Here is a 26,013-nt window from a genome sequence, read left to right on the forward strand (position 1 = left end):
CTTGTTTTAAGCCATGAGGACACATTTTCATCCTCATACACATGAAATGACAACCTATAAGATTACTGTAACAACAATGCTCAGTGCATCATGAGCCTTCCGAAGACACCTGACATGACAAACTGCATTGGATACCATACAATCATATTATAAAGATGAAGATACGGGTGCAGGGTGTTCCCCCAAGGTACAGAACGTCACACTTATAAAGAGAAGCTAACACAGTTGCTGTCTCTGCTCTCATCAGCCTATCGGTCTGTCATGTTTAAGAACGCAACGTCCCTTCCCAAGAGAGAGAAGCAACCCCCATTGACTATAAAACATGGAGGCTTCTCACAGCAACCGTCTCACTTGGGCAGCGTTATCTGCAGTTGCAGGCTCAGCCATGTGAGTTGTGTCGCCCGAGCTAAGATAATGGAGTGCGTGTAATGGAATCAAGAGCAATTATCTCATCGCTCAGGCTTCCGCAAAGGGGGCTGTTGGGATCAGACAGAGGAAGAGGCAGCCACCCCCAATGATTAAGTCATCTTTAACATGGTTAGCACATCAGGACATGATTCGCACCATGGCAGAGACAGCCTAAGCCCCCAGTAGGAAACCATGCCAGCTTTCCAGCTGCTTCTAAGGGGCCTTGCAGCCTGTTGGAAACTCAGTCTGGCTAGCAGAATTTGGCTAAGGATTCTGCTGTGAGCCTATTCTGATACATGCCATAGCAAGGGCAAGTCCTTCATCAGGTGGCCAGGGGCATCACTAAATAGGACAGATTTAAGTAGCATAATCCATCTATCAACAAACTGTACATATTGGCAGGGGGTTAGACCCTTGTGGTCCCTTCTCACCGAATGAGTGGGCTCCCTGTGCTTGCATCCTGTGTGAGGTGGGTGCTAAGACCCTTATGGTCCATAGGCACCATTTCTGGTGAATGAATCTCCTTTCTGTGTGGCCAGCTGTCAGATCTCACACAATTTGATGTGTATCCTTAAGCCCCGGCTCCTGGGGTCTCGTGATTAGGGGAGAAGCTCAGCTTTCATTTAAAATACAAAGTAAGTTTCTAGCCCTTGTGACTGCAGAGAGAAGCTTGCAAACATGACCTGAGTGTGACCAGAGAGCAAATAAAAAGAACCTGTCATTTACTTATTTAGTTTGAAAAACCTTGTGATTTTTAAGCCAATCTAATGGTTTTGGGGCGGCCTGACTTGATTTTCAAATGCTTTGGAGGAGGTGTGGGGGGGGCATCACTGCTCTTCTGCCTGAATCATAGAGGCCACATTGATCTCAGCTCAGACTTCCTTTCACTATGTTGTACAAGAAGCATCACTCATTTGGAGTACACAGTGTGTACACTGGGAAGGGTGGGGATAAAGGAGGTGTTTATAGGTTGTTAGACTAGCAGATTGGGAGTCAGGATTCCTGGGTTCTCTTCTTCCACTAATTTGCTGTGTGGTCTTGGGAAAGTCACTGTGCCTCAGTTTCCCCTTCTGAACATTGGCAATAAAAAGGCTCTTACCAAACTCCACAATAGGTGTTTTTAATGGCACTGAATGAATGGTGGGGAAAGAAAAGGAAAAAAAAGCTCATGGTTACCCATTCTAATTGCAAGTCTAACACTAACCCACACAGGGACGTTGGCAGCGGGATCAAGCCTGGGACCTTTTGAGCTTAATACATGAGCTGCTCTAGAGCCTGAGCTAAAAGACACATCTCTGTTAGCAGAGGTAATAGCAGGCTCATCAGTTGGCCTAGTCATCACTCGAGGGGGACAAAGGGCCACTCCAAACAAGCAGGGGTTACAGAAGCAATTTACAATGTAAATGTGACATCAAAGGGGTACTTAATATAAAGATTTGGGGGCCAACTTTAGGTACTTCAGTTTGGGAATGTTGGCCTCTCACCTCTGCAATGTTCTAGGCCTAGATCATGCTGGGCCTGACAAGGGCTGGAACGGACTGAAAACCTCATTGTTGGAGCTAGTTTGTGGGGATGCACATCTCTGTGGCTCGTTCTCATTGAGCCTGGCATGCGCCGATGAAGTATGGATAATGACTCAGCCCCGCGGGTATATCTTCTGTCTTGTGGCTCTGGCAGGTTCTGGATTTGCTCTCTCCAAGCCGGGCAGGACCGGCGAGGCAAATGACAAGGAGAAAAAGCCAAGACAGCCATGACAGTGTCATCTTGCTGTATATTGCCGGGGTCATTTTTCACCCCCTGGCAGGGCTCAGAGGTGGGAGAGGGTGAAACTCCGTAGTGGCAGCTGGCTGGTGCACTGGGGGAAGGCCAGTTTGTTAACAAGAGCCTGACTTTGTGGCATTGCATCTGTGGTACCCCCCTCAATGTTTATCCCCAGCTCCAGTTCTATTCCGACCAGCTGGCACTTCTGGAGGTTTTTAGCTCCTTCTCCAGCTTTTCAGCTCAACTGTCAGCTCATCTGCAACCAACACAGGTGTGCAGCTAGGGGAGACGCATGACAAGCGAGAGCCTGTTCTCCCCAGGGAGACAGAGGAAGATCAGAATATTAGAATTATGATCCCCTGGGTTGAAGGGTGAGCAGAATTTTGCCTGTGTCTGAGGGCTACTTCACTTCTAGTGTCTCTGTCACTGTTGCAGCTGACATCTCAGCATGCTGGCATTCCTGGGAGTCACCATGTGCCAGGGTTCTTGCTGCTTCAGTCTGTCACAATGAGTGCTGAAATGAGGCCTGTCTGCCCATAGACCATCCCACTGTACTCTTTCATTGCCCCTATTTTGATTCACAGAATCAGAGATTTTAAAGCCAGAAGGGACCAATGTGATCCCCTAGTCTGACTTCCTGCAAAGCACAGGCCTGGTGTCAATGGGCAAAACTCCACTGTGTCTAGATGTGTGTGTGTGGGTCCTTGTGCTTGTGAGTGTGCCTGGGATGTGCCCGTGAATGTGCTGGGCCTGTGTGAGTGCACATGAGCGTATTTGCATGTGCATTTTTGTGAGTATGTGTGTACAGGGGTGTGTGTGAGTGTACCTGTGCAAAAAGTTCTCCTCTGACTATATGTGTGTGTGCTAGGGTACATGAAAATGATGAAAAAGTTTCCTAAAGTTCGGAGACATTTGGCTGCAAATGTCATTTGAGTCCCTGAAAAAGCCCTTTCCACAAAACCTTGAAGGGCCAGAGCTGTCAGTGACTGGCAATAAGATAGCAAGTGAAGGTCAGTGTTGGCAAATGCAAAGTAATGCTCATTGGAGGATACCATTTGAACTTCTCAGACACCTTCCTTGGCTCTAAATCAACTCAAGAAAAGACTTGGGAATCATTGTGGCCAGCTCAGTGAAGGCCTCTGCTCAGTGTGCAGCAGCCATCAAATAAGCAAACAAAATGTGAGGGTGCATGAGGAAAGGGACACAGAAGAATGCGGGAAATGTCATAGTGCCATTCTGTAAGTCAACGGCATATTGGAATAGTGGGCTCAGTTTTGGTAATCCTGTCTCAGATATATCAGAAATAGAGAAGATTTGGAGATGGGCAATAGGAACATATAGTGGCCTGGAAAAAACTTTAATGTGAAAAGAAATCGAAAAGATTAGGCTGTTGCATGTTCTTGTCTTTTTGTTGTTTCTTTTGCTTGCCTTTTTTTTTTTTTTTTTTAGACTTGCTAGCTAGTAAGTTTGTTTCGTGAAAAGTGATATTTGTATGTTTGTTAACACTGCTTTGCCCCCCAATCACCGCCTAGGAGGCTGTGGCTGCACGAAAAGCCTCTGGTGACTGCATGCGGCCATGGTAGTCACATTTGAGAAATGTTGTGCTAAGCTGCTTGGTTTGGGTTAGCCCTAAAGCATATATAGAGCTTGCATATACAACAGCTACTATCACTTTTTGGAACCTAAATCTGTAACACATTTGTGCATATGTTTGCCTGCTTTCACCTTGTAAATAACTCTGATTTCTCTTTCCTATTTTGTGATGGGGTGAGCTCCCCACAATAGTCCAGCAAAAGCTGAATTGGCCAAGAGGCCCAATTAGCTAATAACCACACTATCAGCGGCTCGTTCACCTGCATATCTAACAATGTGATATATGCCATCATGTGCCAGCAATGCCCCTCTGCCATGTACATTGGTCAAACTGGACAGTCTCTACATAAAAGAATAAATGGACACAAATCAGATGTCAAGAATTATAACATTCATAAACCAGTCAAAGAACACTTCAATCTCTCTGGTCACTCGATAACAGACCTAAAAGTGGCAATATTACAACAAAAAAACTTCAAAACCAGACGCCAACGAGAGGCTGCTGAATTGGAATTAATTTGCAAACTGGACACCATTACATTAGGCATGAATAAAGACTGGGAGTTGCTTTGTCATTACACAAAGTAAAACTATTTCCCCATGTATATTTTCCCCCCTACTGTTCGTCAGGCATTCTTGTCAACTGCTGGAAATGGCCCACCTTGATTATCACTACAAAAGGTTTTTTTCTCTCCTGCTGGTAATAGCTCACCTTGACTGATCACTCTCATTATAGTGTGTATGATAACACCCACTGTTTCATGTTGTCTGTGTATATATCTTCCTACTGTATTTTCCACTTCATGCATCCAATGAAGTGGGTTTTAGCCCACAAAAGCTTATGCTCAAATAAATTTGTTAGTCTCTAAGGTGCCACAAATACTCCTGTTCTTTTTGCTAATAAGCAGTGGGGCTCATGAGCCACAGGTTGCCCACCACCAACTAATAAGGCTACAAAAAGGGAAGCTTTAGGCTGGAGGCAGCTGATTAGGAACAGATTCACCTGTGCAGGAGCAAGTGGGGCTGGTATAAAGCCAAGTAGTTGGCTACAGGTGTGGGGGGGCTGCTGCTGAAATAGGACAGTCACTTCCCGGGAAGAGGGAGGTTTGTTTAGGGGGTAATAGCTAGAAAGGCTGCAGTCACTCTGTGAGTGGAGGGTGTTGCAGGCTGGCAAACCTTGAGGGGGAAGGGGGAGTCAGATATGTAGGAAGAAGCCCAGGAAAACAGTAAGAGGCAAAAAGGCATCTTTTAAAAAGTGGAAGCTCAATTCTACTTAGGAAAATAGAAAGGAGCATAAACTCTGACAAGTGAATTGTAAAAATATAATTAGGAAGATCAAAAGAAAATTTGAAGAGCAACTAGCAAAGATTCAAAAAGTAACAGCAATTTAAGTACATCAGAAGTAGGAAGCCTGCTAAACTACTGGATGATCAAGAAGCTAAAGGAACATTCAAGGACGATAAGGCCATTGTGGAAAAACTGAATGAATTCTTTGCATCAGTAATAAGTCACCAGGATCAAATGGTATTCATCCAAGAGTTCTGAAGGAAATCAAATGTGAAATTGCAGAACTACTAACTAGTTTGTAACCTATCCTTTAAATTAGCTTCTGTACCAAATGCCTGAAGGATAGCTAATGTGATGCCAATTTTTTTAAAAGGCTCTGGAGTCTGACTCGCTAGCTCAAGATTTAGAGATTTAAGGTCCTAGTTCTGGAGATCCCTAAGCGTCAGCTAAGACAGTGGCAGTCACACATGAACGTCAGATTGTGGGATGGATTCTTGTTGATCCTTCAGCCCCATTGTTCAGTGAAGAATTCCCCCTGGCGCACAGGGATGCTCCACTGATTTATAGCTGCATCAGGGTGTTGGGGGCACAGCAGAGTCCTGCTCCCCTACACCAGTCCCTGATTGCTCCTCTTCCCCATGCCGCGGGGCACTCAGATACAGGATACCGATCGAGCGCCCTATGGGAAAAGTGTGACTGCATGCCTGGTTCTGTGCGTGAGGGTTTAGTCAGTCACCAGTTTGGCTCATCTGGATTTATTTGTCTTTAAACTGAATGTAAGACACCCACGTGAAGTGCTATCAGAGGAATAATTACTCCAATGCTAGATATGTGTGCAAGGTGGGAGGAGAGAGCATCTTCCTGCTCAGTGATGGGGAAGCTGGGAATATGAGCAACAGGACAGCAAAGTGCAGTGCCGCTGGAGATGCCTGGTTCCTAGGAATTATTTACTCATTTCTTCACAGTCGGAGCTTTTCCCAGCTGAGTTTAGGTTTCTTCAAATGAGCCACATCCTTTATTCAGCATTTGACTTCCCTTCCTTGCACTATCTTATGGTGTCTGCAGTGATCTGTGCACACAACCCACCAAGAGAAACCAGTCTCTGTTCACCATCACCCTTTGCATGAGTCATAAGGGCCAGATCCTCTGCTGATGTAAATCCATTGTCTTTAGTGGAGCTGGATTGATTCACACCAGCTAAAGATCTAACCCAGCAGTCCTTTTGTTCTCAGTACGATTGGTTTCTTGGGGCCATTTTCTTCTTTGAAGTCATTGTTAGAGGGCTTATTCCTTCACCCTCCCACTTCCCTGGTCCTTCTTGCGTGAACAGAGAGCAACAATACCCGAAGTCCGAAGGTGCAAACAATTTTGGGAACTTCCAGCAAGCTTAAATCCAAGTTCCTTTTGCCTTATTTTTGAATCCCCACTTACTTCCTGTTTGCCCCTAATTTATATAGTAATATTTCTTAGCTACACCTTAACTAATCATTTTACTGAAATTTACCTAAACAATCCTAACATATTGTAACACAATTAGCTAACCAATTATATCCCACCACCTTAATTAGTTTACACCCAGCAAAATTAATTGTACAGCAGACAGAAACAATCACAGAACCAGACAGAGACCATGCAAATAAACAATAACCAAGTGGGAATTATAATGACAAAACAATACAGAAGTGAGAATCTTATAACTACATCTATAAAGACATAAGGGTTTTCCCAACTATGTCTATTGATAAGTGAGTCCTTACCAAACATAAAACTATGAAACTTAAATTTCCTTTTACATCTTCTAGGCTCTTCCCTTTCTGTGGAGGGGGTAGATTGGATCACCTTTCTAACAGCCCCAGACTGCCTTATGTTTGGAATGTATGAATGTGACCATATGCTTTCTTTACGGCTGCGCCCAATGTTTAGCCAAAGGCCTTAGCTTAAGAACAGGGCATCAGACTGTCATAGAATCATAGAATCATAGAATATCAGGGTTGGAAGGGACCTCAGGAGATCATCTAGTCCAACCCCCTGCTCAAAGCAGGACCAATCCCCAATTTTTGCCCCAAATGGCCCCCTCAGGGATTGAACTCACAACCCTGGGTTTAGCAAGCTAATGCTCAAACCACTGAGCTATCACAATGAAAGAAGGCCCTTACACAGGCAAACAGTGATTTTGATTCTCTCTTTTATACTTCTATAACTAGCTAAATGATAAACATACACCTGCATTCTTAAAGTATAGGCCTTTACAGACAGGCCTGAGTATCTATATCCTAACAGTCATTTTCTTCTCCATGCCTTATTCGTGCCTTTGCTTCAGCCCTAAAAGTCTGTGTTTATTCACTTTGGGTGAAATCCTAGCTGGGGCTGTGGTGTTTGCCATTGAGTTCAGTAGGGCCAGGACTTCACTCCTTCATGTTTCCAAAATAAAGTGAGATGCATAATAGCACCATGGAGATTCAAATCATCCCTTCTGGAAGAAGAAAAAAAAAAAACATTTCTGTGCATGAGTTAGGGCTGCAAAGCCTTTAGAATGCTGGCATGTGGTCTATGGGCTGGACCGTTTTACTATTACCATGATACTAGCTGTTTTTTTATAATCAAAGCAGCTGTTTCACCGTTTCAAAGAGCATTGCCTGGGAGATGTTACATGGAGCAGCGCTAGGCAGCTATTGCCTTTCCAAATGGCATTGCCAAGGAGATGCAGCCTTTTCAATAGAATTGGCCCACGCATATTGTGTGGGGGTGGTTTCTTTCTGGGTTGGCAGAGCCCAAGTTGGAATTTAGCCTCAACTCTTGCAAAAAGAGTCAGGTGGGATCTTTTCTATCCACAATAATCTCAGCTTGGTCCCCTGCTCCATAGACTTTTAAAGCATTGATCCTCACACACCTTATTTGAGGAGTTCTTGTTCTTCCCATTTCACAGGTAGGAAACTAAAGCACACAGAGAGATAAGCAATAGGAACACCTCGCTGAGCTCTTCTCTAATGTGTTCCATTCCCAGATCTCAAATCACGTTAGAAAAAAGCTCTGTATTAGAACTGGTCAGGAATTTTTTTTAAAACAAAATTTTAGATGGAAAATGTGGATTTGACAAAATTGAAACCATTTGCAGAAAAGGATCTGTTTTGATCAATTATCTGTTTGGAAAAAAATTGGGGAGGGGAAGAAAAAGTTTTGTAATTGTTAAAACATCCATTTTCACATTTTTAGATTGAAAATATTCAATTTTTTTGTTCCAAAACAACTTTTGCTTTCAAAATGTACATTAAGTTATAGTTTAATTTCTTGGGTTTTTTTATAAAAAAAGATCAATATTGAAATGAAATGGTGTGAAATTATTAAGAACATAAGAATGGCCATACTGGTTCAGACCAAAAGTCCATCTAGCCCAGTATCCTGTTTTCCGGCAATGGCTAGTGCCAGGTGCTTCAGAGGGAATGAATAGAACAGGTAATCATCAAGTGATCCATCCCCTGTCACCCATTCCCAGCTTCTGGCAAACAGACTCAGGATACCATCCCTGCCCATCCTGGCTAATAGCCATTGATGGACCTATCCTCCATGAATTTATCTAGTTCTTTTTTGGCCTTCACAACATCCTGTGGCAAGGAGTTCCACACGTTAACTCTGTGTTATATGAAAAAATACTTCCTTTTGTTTGTTTTAAACCTGCTGCTATATGTTTCATTTGGTGACCCGTAGTTCTTCTGTTATGAGAGAGTAAATAACACTTCCTTATTTACTTTCTCCACACCAGTCATGATTTTATAGACCTCTATCATATCCCCCCTTAGTCGTCTCTTTTCCAAGCTGAAAAGTTCCAGTCTTTTTAATCTCTCCTCATATGGAAGTCGTTCCACACCCCTAATCATATTTGTTGCCCTTTTCTGAATGTTTTCCAATTCCAATCTATCTTTTTTGAGATGGGGAAACCACATCTGCACACAGTATTCAAGCTGTGGGCATACCAGGGATTTATATAGAGGCAATATGTTATTTTCTGTTGTATTATCTATCCCTTTCTTGATTCCCAACATTCTGTTCACTTTTTTGACTGCCGTTGCACATTGAATGGATGTTTTCAGAGATTTATTCACAATGACTCCAAGATTTTTTTTGCATGGTAACAGCTAATTTAGACCCCAACATTGTATATGTATAGTTGAGATTGTTTTCCAATGTGCATCACTTTGCATTTATCAACATTGAATTTTATCCGCCATTTTGTGGCCCAGTCACCCAATTTTAAGAGATCCTTTTGTAGCTCATCCCAGTCTGCCTGGGACTTAACTACCTTGAGTAGTTTTGTGTCATCTGCAAATTTTGCCACCTCACTGTTTACCCCTTTTTCCAGTTCATTTATGAATATGTTGTATATTACTTGTCCAGGATAGACCCCTGGGAGACACCACTATTTACTTCTCTCCATTCTGAAAACCGACCATTTATTCCTACCCTTTGTTTCCTGTCTTTTAACCAGTTACCAATCTATGAGAGGACCTTCCCTCTTATCCCATGACAGCTTACTCTGCTTAAGAGCCTTTGGTGAGGGACCTTGTCAAAGGCTTTCTGAAAATCTAAGATTTCAGAGTAGCAGCCGTGTTAGTCTGTATTCGCAAAAAGAAAAGGAGTACTTGTGGCACCTTAGAGACTAACAAATTTATTAGAGCATAAGCTTTCGTGAGCTACAGCCAATGAAGTGAGCTGTAGCTCACAAAAGCTTATGCTCTAATAAATTTGTTAGTCTCTAAAGGTGCCACAAGTACTCCTTTTCTTTTTGAAAATGTAAGTATACTATATCCACTGGCTTGAAACAAATTGCATCATTTGACCTGCTCAAAAAAAAAAAAAAAGATTTTGGTTCATGACAATTGTCAAGATTTTGACCTTTCATTTCCACTTGGAACAGGATTTTTTTTTTGTTTTCAATTTTCAAAAATTCTTGTAGGATAGAAGAATTCCTAACCCTTCCCCTCCCAACATCATGAACCCTATTTCACAGATGGGGTAAGAGAGGCGCAGCAAGGGATATCAACTCTGCTCATGGTCACCCACCAAACCAATGACAGAATCAAATATTGAAACATGGTCTCCTAAGTTCCCATCCCGTATCCACTAGACCACACTGCCTCCAAATGTACCTGTACATGACTTGCCAAAGGTCAGTCAAAGTCTAGGGAAAAGCCATGATTTGAATCAAGGGCTTTGTCTACATGGGGACATCCAGCACAATTAATCCAAATTAACTAATATTGTGAATTTGAAGTGGTTTTGTTAAACCTCATTAAATCCCTGTGTGGATGCTGTTATTCAGAATTAAAGTGCCTTTAGTTTCATTTATCTTAATTCAATCTGGAAGTGAATTAAACCAAACTAAATTAAGGTCACTTTATTTCTGAATCAGTGTGTTCACGTAGGGATTTAATGTGGTTTAAATAATCCATTTTAATTCACACCTTTAGTTAATTTGGATTTATTTTCCTGGATATCCTCATGTAGACAAGTCCCAAGATCTCCTGAGTCATGGGCCAGTCCATTAGCTGCATTATGTTTTCTATTCAGGAATTTAGCTCTATAAATCAGTCATTAAGTTTAAGGCTGGAAGGGACCACCAGTTTACCTAGTCTGACGTCCCGTGTATCACAGCCTGGCTGTAGCACCACCCAGCATGAGCACATTAAACCCAACAACCTAAATAGACCAGTTTCTCTCTTCAACTGGAGTTAGCAATCAATTTGCTTCAAACACAGCACTGGGTTGATTTAGATCGATAGCAAAACAAGTGTATTGCAAGGGGAGATAGGATTTTAAGTGAGCATAAAAGATAGTTAGAAATGGTTACAAGCAAATAAAAGAGAAAAATGCTTCCTAGAGACTAAAACTTAACAAAACTACAGTCTTGGTTCGCAATAAGATTCTAATGACACTACTTCCAGCAAGATAGCTGCTTTGCTCAGGATCTCCCACAAAATCCAAAGTGTTGTGTTCCTTTGTCTTTTTATTTTAAAGATGGCGCAGGGCTCTTTCCCCACCTCTTTTATAGTCCAGTGAACCTTTGAAATAGATTCTCCTGGAGGCTAAACAACTCCTCCTCCCTCCCCCGCTGCCGACCCCGAACGTACAGTTCTATCAAGGTGGGAGGAAGGAGACATGGAGTCTGAAGGCGAAGGGATTTTCATGCTGGTTTTTCCCTCGTTGGTGTTTGCTAAAAAGAAAATCAATGTTTTCTGCCATCTCGTTCCCCTGCTGAGATCTTGAATAGTTATCTCCTCCTCTTGTTGCCTGTTGGTTTCATTGACCTTTTATGGAAACTGCATTTCCATTGTCTCTAATGTACTTTGGAAGTACCTTCAAGGTGGCAGAACCTTTGTCTAGGGCAGGGGTAACTTCTGCTATCCCTGCAGACACACATTAAGGACATAATTCCCAATAAGTCTGCAATTTTGAATTTGTCCTCCATACATACACCATGCAGTAATATTAATGATCTGTACAGTATTAGCTTTTATTGCTCCCTTCCGTAACACCTTTTAGATACAGGTTATGATATTCGTGAGTTGGGGTGTGCTCAAGTGGTCAGGCAAACTGAAATTCACAACCAAATACTAGTGAGCCTCTTGCGCTGGGATGCTGTTAGGGTCACACCTCCCCACAATGCTGGAGAAAAGTGTCTAAGAAAACTAAAAATGTGTGTGGGGTGGAGTGAGGGAAAGCATTTCCCAAATAGCTCTACTAATTGATTAAAATACATCTGTCAGACACATGGCTGTAGAAACAATTGGCTGGAACCTTCCTTCTCCTCCATGGAAGGTGCTGGGGTCCCATCTCTACAGCAACATCTCCAATGACTCTACTGTACCAACGAACTTATATGGTACTCACCACTGAACTATCTGAGCATCCCATGATATTTTAATGTATTTATCAACACAACATCCCTGTTGTGCTATTATCCCCCTTGTACAGATGAGAAACTGAGGCATATAGCGATTTAGGGTCTGTCTATATGGGAGCTAGTGGTGTAATTTCTAGCTTGGGTGGGCATACTCTCTCTAACTGAACTGCATGGGTAACCTGCCCTGAGTACAATCCCATCCAAGACCCTAGGTACATAGCCGGGGCAGCTAGCCCATCACCATGGCTACACTACTAATTTTAGTATGCCAGCGTGATCAGAACTAACACTGGTATGTCTACGTGAGCTGGAAATTACACCTCTAGCTCCCATATAGACGGACACTAAGTGACTGCCCATGGTCGCTCAGGGGGTCTCTAGCAAAGCAGGGAACAGAATCCAAGTCTCCAAAGTTTAAGGCTAGTATCTTAACCACTCAACCGTCTGTCTATTCCCTCCATGCTCTCTAATTCCTTATCCCACCCCCGTGGTATCCGAGCCCCTGCCAAGCTACTAGCCTCCTTCATCTCAATGTACAATGCTCAGGACAACTTCCTGTACTGGAGGTGGCTTTAATATCAGAGGGTCATGCAAAAAAAGCCCTTTGCTCAGGTGTATGCGGTGAAGCGCTGCCAATAAACCCCAGTTGGGACTGGACAGGTTTTTCAATCGCCTCTTCCTAGCAGCTTCCTTTGTTCCCCTTTTCCTCTTCCTGTCAGGCTCTTGCCACTTCAGTTCTGTCTCCAAAGCCATTATTCCCCACCAGGAATGGTGAGAACCCAGGCTGGCCCTCCCTGAGCACGCCTTCCCTCGATAAAGGCGAGGAGCCATCCAGTGAGCAGAAGATGTTTGAAAAATTAATGCCAGGAAAACAAATGGAGATTCATTAAAAAGTGTCACTGCCACAGGAGGGAGCAGGATGCAAAACCTTTGCAATACAGAGCTGTTAACACACAGGAGTAAAAGCTTTATTAGGCCTTGTTCTCATCATTTATTTATAGGCTCCTTGTACTTCAAAGGCCTTACAAAAATATCCAAGCAGTTGTCACAACGACATGGCAAGCGGAGTGATTTCTGGGCAGAGGGACCTGGTCAATCTGTCCTAGGACACAGCAGGACATGTAGCCCATTTCCTGGGTGGCATTTGTCCCAGGACAGCTCTCAAAATACGTCTCAATGCCATGCAGATCCTGCATAAGTTTTTAACACAAAGGTGAATTTCCAGTCTATTCTAGAGACAAAGGGTCAAATTTTTAAAGGCTCCTTTTCCCACGGCCTCCCTTTGGTCCTCTGCTCCTCATAGTCTCCATGTGCCATTCCACCACTGGGCAATCACCGCCTTAGAAAGTCCAAGAGTTTCACCATGCAAAGCAGAGACAGAAAAGAATGATCTGCAGCACCTTCTACCTCACCCGAATCTGAAGAGAAATTCATGAGATGAGAACAAAGACACCTACCTGGCCCCAGGAGAGTTCCCACTTCCCACTCCTGATTTTCAAAGACCCACAGCAAACTGCAGAGGTGTCCAAGTTTCACAAGAAAATTTTGCAAGAAAATTTTATGTTGGAAAGTGCTGGGCAACCCAAATACAGGTGTCCCAATCAGCTCCCCCTGTAATGGGTAAGACAGAATGCAGTGATGTTCTGCAATCATTTTGCCTAAGCAGGTATAAGAAAGACTCTCTTGCTTCCAAGCATGGTTTTAAAAAAAAAAATCAGAGAGGTTGGTTGGCTGGCTGGTGCCGATTCTTTGGAAGGTAGCTGTGCTCACCTCCCTGAAGCCTGAGTTATGCTGGCATGCTGTGAAGTTATTTACTTTATCTGTATTAGTCTCTTATTGCTTAGAAACTGAGTAGCAAATAACCCAGGGGAGTTCAATTCTGCCTCATCTGAAACAAGAGGCTGCTTTGGTGGCTTGGTATAGTATTCTTTGCTTCCTTTTGGGAACTTCAGTTGTTTAGAAAGCTGCTTATAAACCCAGTAGGGAGAGAGAAGCCAGAAGCTTTCTGGGTAATGTGGGAGCTCAAGTCATGCTGTGAAACAGCCGGTTGATGCTTCTGGAGGATTCACCTGGGGGAGATGGAAATTCATTTCCTTATGAGTTAAGGAAATAAGATGCTGGATTAGTTGTGGAGGCTGTTTAGACAGCAGCAATGCAAACACCCTTTGCCAAAGGCTCTCACTCAAACGCAGCAGGATCCTGACTATAGCTGGTCAGGAAATTACTTCTGTTTTCAGGTGGGAAAAAAATTGAAAATATTTTGTTTTGTCTTTTTAGTTTTCATCAAAATTTGTCTTCAGAATTGTGTGTGGAAGGATGGATGGGCGAGGGGAACCCAAATTTTGAGAACTCTGGGCAACTGAAAATTTTCAGTTTCAAACCTAACTGAAAAAGTTGGATTTTGGTTGCTGAAAACCAAAACATTTTACTTCTAGGGGGTTGTGGTGGAGGGGTCAACTTTTGATGAAAACCTGAACATTTTTGACAAAAGTGGGCAATTTTCATGAAAATATCCATTGTGTCGAAAAACTGGTTTTCCACGGGGGGTGGAGACAACCCCTTCCCTCCCCCCCCCTCCAAACAGTGTTTTGTTAAGAAAAAATTGACCAGCTCCAATCCCAGGGCATTTTATATATGACACACAGACAAAAATCATTTAATCAATGACATGCCATCACTTTTGGGAGGAAGTTTGCAGCTCCCTGATGCTGCAGGCCGATATTGGCTAAGGGAACTTCCTTTTGTGGAAGGTGCCATAGGACCCTTAATGGTCACCTCAGATTGTAAGGTAATGTGGGCAAAATATCACCCCTGTGCTTTTCTGTTCCTACCTCAGATGGACAAAGTGCTGATATGCTTGGGATATGAAACTCTGAATGTAGGTGGGTCAGACCTGCATCTTAGCACAGTAAGTCACATACAAACCTGCAAGCAGCAGAGAACACGCACATACACACCTTGGCATGGCGTTTTGCAAGGGTCTGACTTTTTGTGCACAGAGTGAAGAGCCGCAAAATCCCCTATGCTTGGGCACCCAAGCAGCTTGCCTGCATGCTCCAACCTGCAGCAGCTTGAGACATTAATATAGCAGGGCCCAAGTGATGCAAAATCACTGGGAAGACCCTGATGAGCAGGTGAGACCTTTACCAAGCTAAATTGCCTTCCCACATTCTGGTTCAGAGCCTACCAGATGGATCCTAATCCCAGTGGCTCAGGCTAGACGTCACTGTGAGTTTTGAGCAACCTGCCATGGCTTGGGAATATGATTGTTTCAAGGCTTATGCCAATGCCAAACCCCTTTTTGGGTGAGGGCTGTGCCCACGGCTAAACCTAGCCCCCAGCCCCTGCACTGCGCATAAAGATGAAAGAAGGTCAGGAGAGAATTTAAGCAGCTGATGGAGGCTGCCTGAAAAGTTCCTGCACTTTACGATGCAGACTCTACATCAGAGCCCATTGGAATCTGAGCACCTGAACCGCTGGTGTTGCCTGGCATCCCAGTGTGCGTGTACTGCGGCAAGGGGGGGAGCTGGCAGTAAAACACAGCAGCACCAAGCCTTGTTTCTTAATTGCATCCACAGATTTGCTTGCCGTAAACCTAGAACATGCGATGTTTTCATAGCTTTGTGTTTCCCTTTCAATCGTTTTGTCTCACCAGCCTAGTGCCGGCCCCCTCCTTCAGGTGAACAGCCCCCATTTCTTGCAGCCGACTCATTGATTACAGCAGGGAAAGTAATGTGAGGAAGGGTTTGTAGGGTCAGGCTGATCAGTGCAGCAGGGTTTTGTAAAGCAAATCCCGGCACATCCCTCGCAGCAATAAAGTCAGGGCTGACGTGCCCACGTGCATGCAAGTATCTGTATGCGTGTCACAGGATGAGCTGGCCCTTTAAGAGGCTTGGGGGCTCAGCTGCACCTGTGACAGACCTTGCTCAGGTGGAGACATGATGAGGGTGGAGGTGAGCCTGCTGGGAGATATCAGACCAGACCAAACCAAGGGGACATAGCTCTACTCCAGGGTGAACAGCCTTGGGAGCTGCTGCTCTATAAAGAAACCAGGAGAGAAGGCAGGTAGATAGGAAAAGGTCCTGGGAAGAAGAAGCAGAGCAGAGTGAGGTTATGGGGGGCAGACAGCCCAACCCTGTAGGGGTTCCCTTCTGCTGCTACCTACTGGAATAAAGCCATAACCTCTGCCATAAGGGGAGACACGAGAGGCTGACAAGAACCTAGGAGAGAGCGAGCGGAGTCTGGGAACAGAGCACAAAAGTCTTGGTGAACAGGAGTGTCCCTTGGAAGAAAACCCTGTGCCAGGTGAGACTTGTTGTGGGTGGGCTTGGGTACCCTGGAAGGGGATGAACTTAGCCAGAGGGGAGCCATGTCTCCTCAGCCACAAAACTGTGCTGGGAGGCTGAGAATTAACTGATGTGACGGAGGCACCAGCAGGCCTGAAGCTAGACTGGGTAGGCTGGTGCTGCTAGTGTATGTGTGTACCTGTGTTTCATGTGCACAGGGTCGGGGGATTCCAAGACCCCCTGCCTCCAACTTTAATTTAAAATTCTCCCTCCCAGTCCAGCCCAAGGATTGCTTTGGTTGGAGCTGAGACCCATTGGCAGGGTTGGGGGGAGGAATCGGCGGCTGCTGCTGCTAACACTACACTTGTTAGGTGAGAAGAGAAGCTAGCTCCTTAATAACCAAAGGAAGTTATACCGCTTTAAATTTTGCTCAGAAACATACAACCCCCCGTCTGGGAGCCACTGGCCAGCTGCCCTGCCGGCACAGTGAGGGAGAGACTTTCTCCATAAATACATGTCTGCAGACTAAACCATTCAGTGCTCAAGCATCACAAGAGAGCCAAGACAGTGCAACATTCAGGCTTTATTCCTTCCTCTGTCTATACTGACCTCTCTCTTTATGCATGTCCTGGAAGCAGAGTTCTCTAAATTCATAGATGTTGCCCTGTACAGAAGCTTTCTATAATGCTGCCTGTGGGGATACCCTTTGCCACAATGTCTCCCTTCTTGGTATTTCATTTGCCTCTTGCATGTGCTTAGCTGAGGATCAAACTGAAATTTGTTTTTGGCTTTTTGGTACTGCCAGCAAACTGAAAAAGCATTGATTCATTCAGCATTAGTCCCAGTACTGCCAACGCTTACTCACATGTGTAACTTTACTCATAGGTGGGTTGGGATATAGGGGACTGCAGCCCAGAGAACCAATGACTGGGAGGACTGTGGGGTTTCACCCAGTTTACAGAATTTACTCTGTAAGCATGACAACTGCAAAGAATTTTCAACCAAAGTTTTTTTCTGTCAGGAAATGTCAGTTTGTCAAAAGTGATACGCTGTGTGGATTTCGACAACATTTCATTTTGGAAGAAGAATAGAAAAAAAAATCATTTTGTTAAGGTAAAAATGGTTTGTTTCCCATCAGTTCGGAATAGAACTTTTTTATTTTTTCACTTTTTCCATTTTAAAATGACTCTCTTTTTCAATTTTTTAAAATGTTATAATCTATAATATGAAAGGCCAAAATTGGGGGGGGAAAAAAGTTTTGATTTAATCGGAATTGGCGGGGGAGCAGAAATTTAGTTTTGTAGGAAATTTCATACTTTTTTTGGAGGGGTTTTTTGTTCAGTTTTGGAACAGGTTGGAGAACACTTCATTCTCTTTGATCACTCGATTACAGACCTAAAAGTTGCAATACTTCAACAGAAAAACTTCAGAAACAGACTCCAACGAGAGACTGCTGAATTGGAATTAATTTGCAAACTGGATACAATTAACTTAGGCTTGAATAAAGACTGGGAGTGGATGGGTCATTTCACAAAGTAAAACTATTTCCCCATGTTTATTCCCCCCCCCCCCCCCACCTCCCACTGTTCCTCAGACTTCTTGTCAACTGCTGGAAATGGCCCAGCTTGATTATCACTACAAAAGGTTCCCCCCCACCCCCGCCGCCCGCTCTCCTACTGGTAATAGCTCACCTTAAGTGATCACTCTCGTTACAGTGTGTATGGTAAGACCCATTGTTTCATGCTCTCTATGTATATAAATCTCCCCACTGTATTTTCCATCGAATGCATCCAATGAAGTGAGCCATAGCTCATGAAAGCTAATGCTCAAATAAATTTGTTAGTCTCTAAGGTGCCAGAAGTACTCCTTTTCTTTTTGCGAATACAGACTAACACAGCTGCTACTCTTGATCCACTCTGAGGTTTATTGTCTGTTGTGGTCCCACTGGATGCTGTCAAAATTCCTTTTGTTAGCCAGAACTAACAGCAGTTATAGAGCTTTTATGATTGTTTCATGACACTTCAATAAGCCACTAGCATCAAGATTGTACAGCTGTGGTAACTTCAAATGGTCCAGTGGTTAAGGTCCAAGTCTGGGGTTTTTCATGTGATCCTCTAGTCTGACCTCCTGCATGACACAGGCCAAAAACAGACAAGGCATAGGAGGAGACGTGATTCTCCCAGAGCATCAATAGCAGAACTGAAGAGCAGAGCATGGGTTTCCTGACTCCATGAGACCACATTGCCTCTGCCTCTTGGGAGAGTTGAGTTCAGTTCTGTTCTCGGCCCCAAGCTTTCTATGTGACGAGGCAAGTCACATAAAGCCAGATTTTTTAAAGGTGTTTAGGAGTGACCATCAATAAAAGGAATGCTCTCCTGTGCCTAAATCCCCCTTTGAAAATATTTAGGCTCCTAAATCAGTTAGGCATTGCAATGCTGAGAGCAGCGATGCCTAAATATATTTTTAAAAGCTGGGCCTCGGTTGCCCATCTGTAAGACATGGATGATAGCACTGCCTTTGCCCCCTCTGAGAGTTGTTAAGGATCATTAGAATTTACAGGCTCTCCTCAGAGGCAACCTCAGTAGAGAGCAAAACGATTGGCTAGACAATGATGGGATGGATTCCTCATTACAAGGCTGATGTCCATTGTGGGGAGTACTGTGCGAAGAGCTGTTCTGTTTGATTCCCCCATTTCAGCAACAGGAATTAAAAACACAGACCAGAAACACAGATCAGAGCCAGCACTTTTTATTTTAAAAGCATAAAAGATTCATAGTTGTGATTTCTGTCAACAAAATAGTACAGAAGAGTCTTAGATACATGATGCTCACAGCTGGGCTGCAGCGATCAGCTGCAGATCCTAGCTCACTTGTTTTGCCTGGAGAGAAATTCAATAGATAAGAAGAGAGACTTTCGATCAATATCCAAGTCAATATAGAACTGGCATGCTGCACAGAATCTGTGCTCAGAAAGAACAGCCCCCAGAGCAGAGGGAAGATGAGAATCCAGCAAGCCAGATAAACGCAATTTGTATGTTTACTCTCGTTGTTGGTTGTTTGTTTGTATTGACACAGTACCGAAGAGCCCCATCCAGGGATCAGGACCCCATTGTGCTCAGTGTGGTGCAAACACAGTACAAAATGATGTACCCTATCCCAAGGAGCTTATAGGGTAAGACAAGAAACCACAAGTGGTTACAGGCAGCTCATTGGACGATGGGATAATTTTGGTCAGAACCTGATGGTAAAAGAGTTGGATTTGTGGATGTTTGCAGGGAGCTTTGTCCAAGTGTGAGAGTCAGTATGGGAGAAGGCACAAAGGTGCTTGTTTGAAAATGGGACACATGGGCAAGCTGGCATCTTGGGCCAGTCAAAGGTGGGAGTCAACATCTCGGTTGTGAACGAGAGATGATCGGTCAGGTGGGGATAAGCTGAAAATGAAGCTAAGCAGCTCCCATGTGATGCGATAGACATGGGGGGAGCCAGGACCACAATGCAAGAGTGGGGTTACGTGGGCAAAGCTACGGGCTAGGAGAATGATCTTTTCAGCAACATGCTGAACGGATATGAGTGGAGCATGAGTGCCTGGGTCAAGGCCAGAGAAGAGGGCGTAGCGGTCATTCAGATGTGAGCGGACAAGAGCCTGGGTGGATAGGTAGGAAAGTCCATATCTCATAAGTTAGGCAGAAAGAATCTGCAAGAATGAGACCTAGCCTAGAAGTGAGGACATAGAGAGAGGTTGGAGTCAAAGGTTACAGGTCTGAACGACAGGCAGGGTGGTCATGTTATCCACAGTGATTGAGAAAGACGGTAGCAGGGAGGGTTTGAGGGGAAGGGGGGCAAATAAGAGCTCTGTCAGCATAGTTTCTCCCGGTACTCACCTTTATTATCTGAGACAGCCAGGCCTGAGGCAGGAATCTTGGGTCAAACAGCTATAGAAGGAATTTCTGATGGACTGGATGTCTTCGGGGATGGGAACAGAATACATCACATGTAGGGAAGGAATAGTCCATCTTCCTGCTAAGTATCCATGGAGACTTTCGTTTCTAGATGATGGGGAGCCAGTCCCATGGTGAATGGTGGCTGCAAGGGGAAGCAGTTACTATCTGATGCCTCTTCAGAAGACAGAGGCCTACATCACAGCCAGCTCACCCTTGTATTGGCAGATTGAGCAGAGCCCGAAGGCTGAACGGGCCACATTGTTTAGGTGCCTAAAGACACAAAGAGGAGTCTAGTGAGATTTTCAGAAGCTCCTAAGCAGGTTAGGTGCCCAAGGCCTAAGTACCTTTGAAAATCAGTCTTTGAATGCTGCTGCTCCCAATGCTGCTGCTGGTGGTTCCCCAGTTTAGGAGGGAGGCTCAAAGGGAGATTGGTATGGCGTGTAACCTGCATGATCACTGACCATACTACCCCTGTGCTGTGGGGGAAGCTTTCACTTGCAGGGGTTGAAAATCGGGTACCTTTCATCTGTGTTTAAAAGAGTGAGCCCAGGAAATTCTGCGCCTGGAGCTAGGGTTGCCAATCATCCAGGGCTGGCCTGGAGTCTACCGGAATTGGCATCAATCTCCCATGACTATTGAAAGCAATCCAGGAGATTTTAATAGGCTATTTTAAGAAAATGACATTGTTATGCTGGGGGGAAAAAAAATCTCCCGAAATAGTTTGTCAGAGTTGGCAACCCTACCTGCACCATTGAGACTGCAGACTCTATTCTCTCCTCATTAATATTACTCAGAGTCAGGTATGATGGTGAACGTATAATGAAATGGGGACTATTTCCAGACAGCTACAGAACAAACCAGAACAGCAGAAATTGGATAAATCTAGAGTTGGAGAAAGCTCCCATTTACTCCTGCAGGAACTCCTGCTCCTTTGTAATAAACATCCAGTCCCTCTTTGAGTCTTACAAAATTCTCAGTGTCAACAACATCCTCTGGCAGTGGGTTCCACAGTCTGTCTATGCATTGTGTGGAAAAGTATTTCCTCCTACCATTGAATTTGCTGTCCCCTTTGCCTTCATGTCATGACACAGGGAGAAGAGAAGCTCCCAACCCAAGCAGTCCCAGCACTATCAACCCAACTCTGGCACTAGTATTAAATTTACTGCAAAATGCTCTGAAATTATTTTGAAAATAAATAGCCCCTAAGCCTCTTGGCTTATCTCTGTGTCTGGTGGAAATTAAGCTGTGACCCTGGCAGCATCCATATTCACTGATCAAAAATAATCTCCTTTCAAATTAAGTTGCTTTCCCTCTCTCTCTCTCTCTCTCCTCTCTCTCTTTAATGACAGGTTTCAGAGTAGCAGCCATGTTAGTCTGTATTCGCAAAAAGAAAAGGAGTACTTGTGGCACCTTAGAGACTAACAAATTTATTAGAGCATAAGCTTTCGTGAGCTACAGCTCACTTCATCAGATGCATTTGGTGGCACTGAATTTAGCCGTATAGAGTGGAAACCTCTTTTTAATGGTATTTGCTATTTTTAAATTGATTGGAATTAACAGACTCTGACTTGTAATGTAATTTATAAACCAGTTAGATTACAATAGGCAGAGCACAGGCTCATTTACCAAGACAGGCCAGAGATTCCTGCTGCATACAGTACACTATGACATGGCTGTGCTGGTGGAGATCAAGCTGAGGGAAGCTTAGCAAGGGCTTTCAGTGAATGCACATTGGTAGACCCAAGCTACACATCATGGTAACCTATTGACTAGAGCACTAAGGGAACAGAAATTTCTGTTTCATGGGAAATTTTGCAATTTTTTAATTGCTCCAAATTGGAATGAAATGTCAAATTTCTAAATTTCCAGCAAAATAAACATATATTTAGTTTCATATAATTGAAATGTTTTGTTTCAATTTTGACTTTTTAAAATTATTTTTAAAAGTATAACATAGAATAAATGTCGAAACACCGTTTTGAAATAAAAAAAAATTGAAACATTCCATTTTGAAAAAGGTTGAAATGGGACATTATCAAAATGCTGCTGTTTCAATTTTTTTCCCTTCAAAATGAAATTTCATTCAAATTGACACATTCCTGCAGAACTTTTGGACTGCAACAGAACAGCGTTTTCCATCAGAAAAATGTTCCATTGGAAAATTTTCCACCAGCTCTGCTATTGACTTAAACCCAGACCTAAAAACTTGTCAATCTCTGGGACCATTTCTCTCCTATGTTTACCTTGCTTCATTGCACACCAGACCTGCTAAATTTTTAGTGCTGCTTATGCCCTTGCTCTAACCTATTAAATTAATTCCCCATTTTCTGTATGAGGCCCAGAATAAGTGTGTTAGTGAGTCCAGGGATTTAGGGTCTGTACCCTGTCACAATGTCACTTGTTAATTTTTCATTCCTGCAGCCCCTTTTCATCCCAAACTTGACCAAAGAGGAATTGCGCCACCTGGGGTGGACAGTAGGAACTGCGCTTGCAACCCATAGGCCGCATGGAATGAAGGATGTCTTAGCTAGCTGACGCTGCCAGCGGAGTTGTATATGGATTTTGAGGGGCTGTTGGATGTAGGGGAATCTCCCATTTTACATATAGGGGCCAGTAATAAAACTGGAGGTGGGTGAATAATGATTGTGTAGTTCACTGGGAATTCTGGAGAAAGGTTTTGCTTTGGGTTGAACCAAAAAGGAAACTTCGAAATTTTTGGTGAATCAAAAAGTTTAAAAATTGTTGAGTTGAGCCGAAATTAAACATTTGGTTGGACCTGACTAGAAGTGTTTCATTTCGGTTTTGGGTGTCTTGACGAAAAGAAAGGAGGACTTGCGAAGCAAAACTCCGAGGAAGTTCCCCTATAACCTTTAGCCCAGTGATTAGGGGACTCGGGATGAGGGAGACTCAGCCACAATTCTCCCCGCTGCCTGATGTGGAAAATAGATTTGCACGTGGGTCACCCATAATGCAAAGGAATGTCCTAGCACTGTGCTACCAGAATGGTCTGGTGTGGAGCTCTTCAGTCTGTCCAGTTCCACTTTGTATAATTAGCCATTGCAGCAACGACGTGAATGTGGGTCTCCAACATCCTAAGTGAGTACCCCCCATTCTCACTCCCAGTCTCCGGCAAAATGGCTATTCATTGTCATTATGAATTGTCACTCTGACTCTCAGATTTCCTGAGTCTAAGTCCAGTGCTCTAACCGCTGGGCCATGCTGCCTGCTGCTCAGATTTGCATCTAAAATCCACTGGATTTTCTCCAAGTGGCCAGCTCAGGTACTAGGAAGAATACACCCTCACCAGTTGAAATTTGGCCAGAACCTCCAGATTCACAGCCCCTGTCTTTGTGAAAAGAGACCTTCAGATTTTAATGTCCACCAATAGTCAAGACTTTGGGTTAACATCTAGGCAAAAGATGGGGGGCCAGATTCCTACTAGGGCCCCTTTACACTGCTCCAGAGAATTCTCACAGCTCAGGAGAGCACTATGCCACCTTCCTACACAGCCCTGGCACAGAGATATGGCAGAGGATGGAGGCGGGGTACTGCAGAGCGGCCCATAGGCTGCTGTAATTTAAAGCAAAATGCACAGTCGCATCAATCCCTGCGGCAACTCAATATGGAGAGGTAAAAACATGGTTAGAAAGTATCCACTCCAACTGGGCTGCAATTTCCTCCAATGCTGTGTAGAAACTGGCCCTGTGCTGCCAAAGTTACAAGTTCCCTAATGCTGCAGACTCGGGGAGAGGTTGGTTCAGGGCTGATTGCTACAAATGCTTCAGGATAAATTTGATTAAATAGCTACATCCTCAGCACAACATTCTGGTCCAGCCTGAGGTGGGGTCATCTCCACTCCAAACAGTAACCTAGCCCCATGCTGCTGAGTTTAGAGAACTGACAAGAGTGCACCCTGAGCACGGGGGCTCAAAAACAAGAATTGCATTTCATGAAAAAAAAAAATGGAGCTTCTGTAATTTGTTCGTGTTCCAATGTGGAATGAAATGAACCCAAAGCCAAAGCAGGGGGATCAGTGAGGTCCAGTCTGTAGCAAACTGGCTAGAACTTGCAGGAAGTAGCATGGTTTGCAGGAGGGAAGAGTTTGGCAGAGCACTGGGCAGTTAATCTGTGTACACATGGCTGGAATGCCAGCTGCAGTTGCAACATCTCTCCAAATATGTCTATTAATGAAGAGCCAATGTAATTTTTAGAAACATGGAGTCCTCTCCTATTGTTTCCCAGCAGACAGGACATGAAACACATCCAGGGGGTAGGACATGAGAATGGGACTGGTTTCATCCCTGCCACTGGCTCATTTTGCGAGGTTGACTCACTCCCCCATGCCTTGTATAATGTGAGGTAATGATACACCAACCCTCTTTTGTAAGCCCTGAGATCTACAGAGTGTTCACCTCCTGCCAATCCATTAGTTTTGGGTAGGCTCAGCACTGGACAGGGTTCATCCCGAACTGCTAATTATTATCTTTTTAAACAAAATAAAAAGGGAAATGAACAAACATCAAAAACCAGCTAAAGTTTTGCGGGGAGTGTTGGACAATGTTACACTAGGGGATATTCTGCTGCTCCCTGTGGTTTTCTTCCTCCCAGTTGTTATTACCAGCCATATTTGCATGAAAACAGGATCTTTGTTGCTCATGTCGCAGCCGTGCCATTGCATTTAGCGGCTGCAAAGATTGTAACAACCGTAGGTGATGAATAAGACACTGGAGCAGACGGCCATATAAAATGGGAATAGCTTCCCCTACCACATATGGGACACATGGTAGTGCTGCTTCTAAATGGAACCTTTTGTAGATGTTTCCAGAGGAGACCAGGTCTATTCAAGCAGAATATTGCAGTGTGACGCTATTAGTGGATGTGAGATGTAAATGGCTGGCTGCTAGTGCCTAAAGTTACAGAGCTTGAGATTTCCCTGGTAAATGATGTAATTAGACTGTAGCCTCTTAAGGGCCTGCCCTGTGTCTTTTTGCAAGTGTACACAGTGTCTCAAGTCCTGACTGCTGCAGCATCCATATTAGTGGTGCCTTCATATGTTGGCGATGAGCACATTGGAGATGCCTTAATAGACACAAATTACACAGATCAGGTTTTCATCTCCTTTCAAATTTGATCTAAAACTGTCTCCTCTACCTTTGGTTGTCTCTTTTAATGTCTTTTTCCCTCTGTTTTAATTTTGTAACTCACTCATGCCATTAGCTCCAGTGTATTGTGGATGGAGTTTGCATGAGACAATATACCCAATCAACTTTTGTTGATTTTTAATGGTGCTATGACTTGCAAATATATGTAAAAAGAAAATGAGTACTTGTGGCACCTTAGACTAACAAATTTATTTGAGCATAAGCTTTCGTGAGCTACAGCTCACTTCATCAGATGCATTTGGTGGCACTGAATTTAGCCGTATAGAGTGGAAACCTCTTTTTAATGGTATTTGCTATTTTTAAATTGATTGGAATTAACAGACTCTGACTTGTAATGTAATTTATAAACCAGTTAGATTACAATAGGCAGAGCACAGGCTCATTTACCAAGACAGGCCAGAGATTCCTGCTGCATACAGTACACTATGACATGGCTGTGCTGGTGGAGATCAAGCTGAGGGAAGCTTAGCAAGGGCTTTCAGTGAATGCACATTGGTAGACCCAAGCTACACATCATGGTAACCTATTGACTAGAGCACTAAGGGAACAGAAATTTCTGTTTCATGGGAAATTTTGCAATTTTTTAATTGCTCCAAATTGGAATGAAATGTCAAATTTCTAAATTTCCAGCAAAATAAACATATATTTAGTTTCATATAATTGAAATGTTTTGTTTCA

General features: G+C 43.8%; 1 protein-coding gene and 1 long non-coding RNA gene across 2 annotated transcripts in view; one reads left to right on the top strand and one right to left on the bottom strand.

Annotated features, from left to right (window-relative positions):
* Positions 1 to 26,013, bottom strand: part of ASIC2 (acid sensing ion channel subunit 2) — a 1,237,856-nt gene that overhangs the window by 690,094 nt on the left and 521,749 nt on the right. The gene's annotated exons all lie outside the window — the stretch shown is intronic.
* LOC119849133 lies at positions 15,900 to 22,943 on the top strand. The gene is made up of 3 exons (XR_005290419.1): positions 15,900 to 16,252; positions 17,255 to 17,346; positions 22,595 to 22,943. It is a non-coding gene; the product is annotated as an uncharacterized LOC119849133 (long non-coding RNA).

The sequence above is a fragment of the Dermochelys coriacea genome, chromosome 27 (genome assembly GCF_009764565.3).
Source record: "Dermochelys coriacea isolate rDerCor1 chromosome 27, rDerCor1.pri.v4, whole genome shotgun sequence".
Lineage (NCBI taxonomy): Eukaryota > Metazoa > Chordata > Testudines > Dermochelyidae > Dermochelys > Dermochelys coriacea.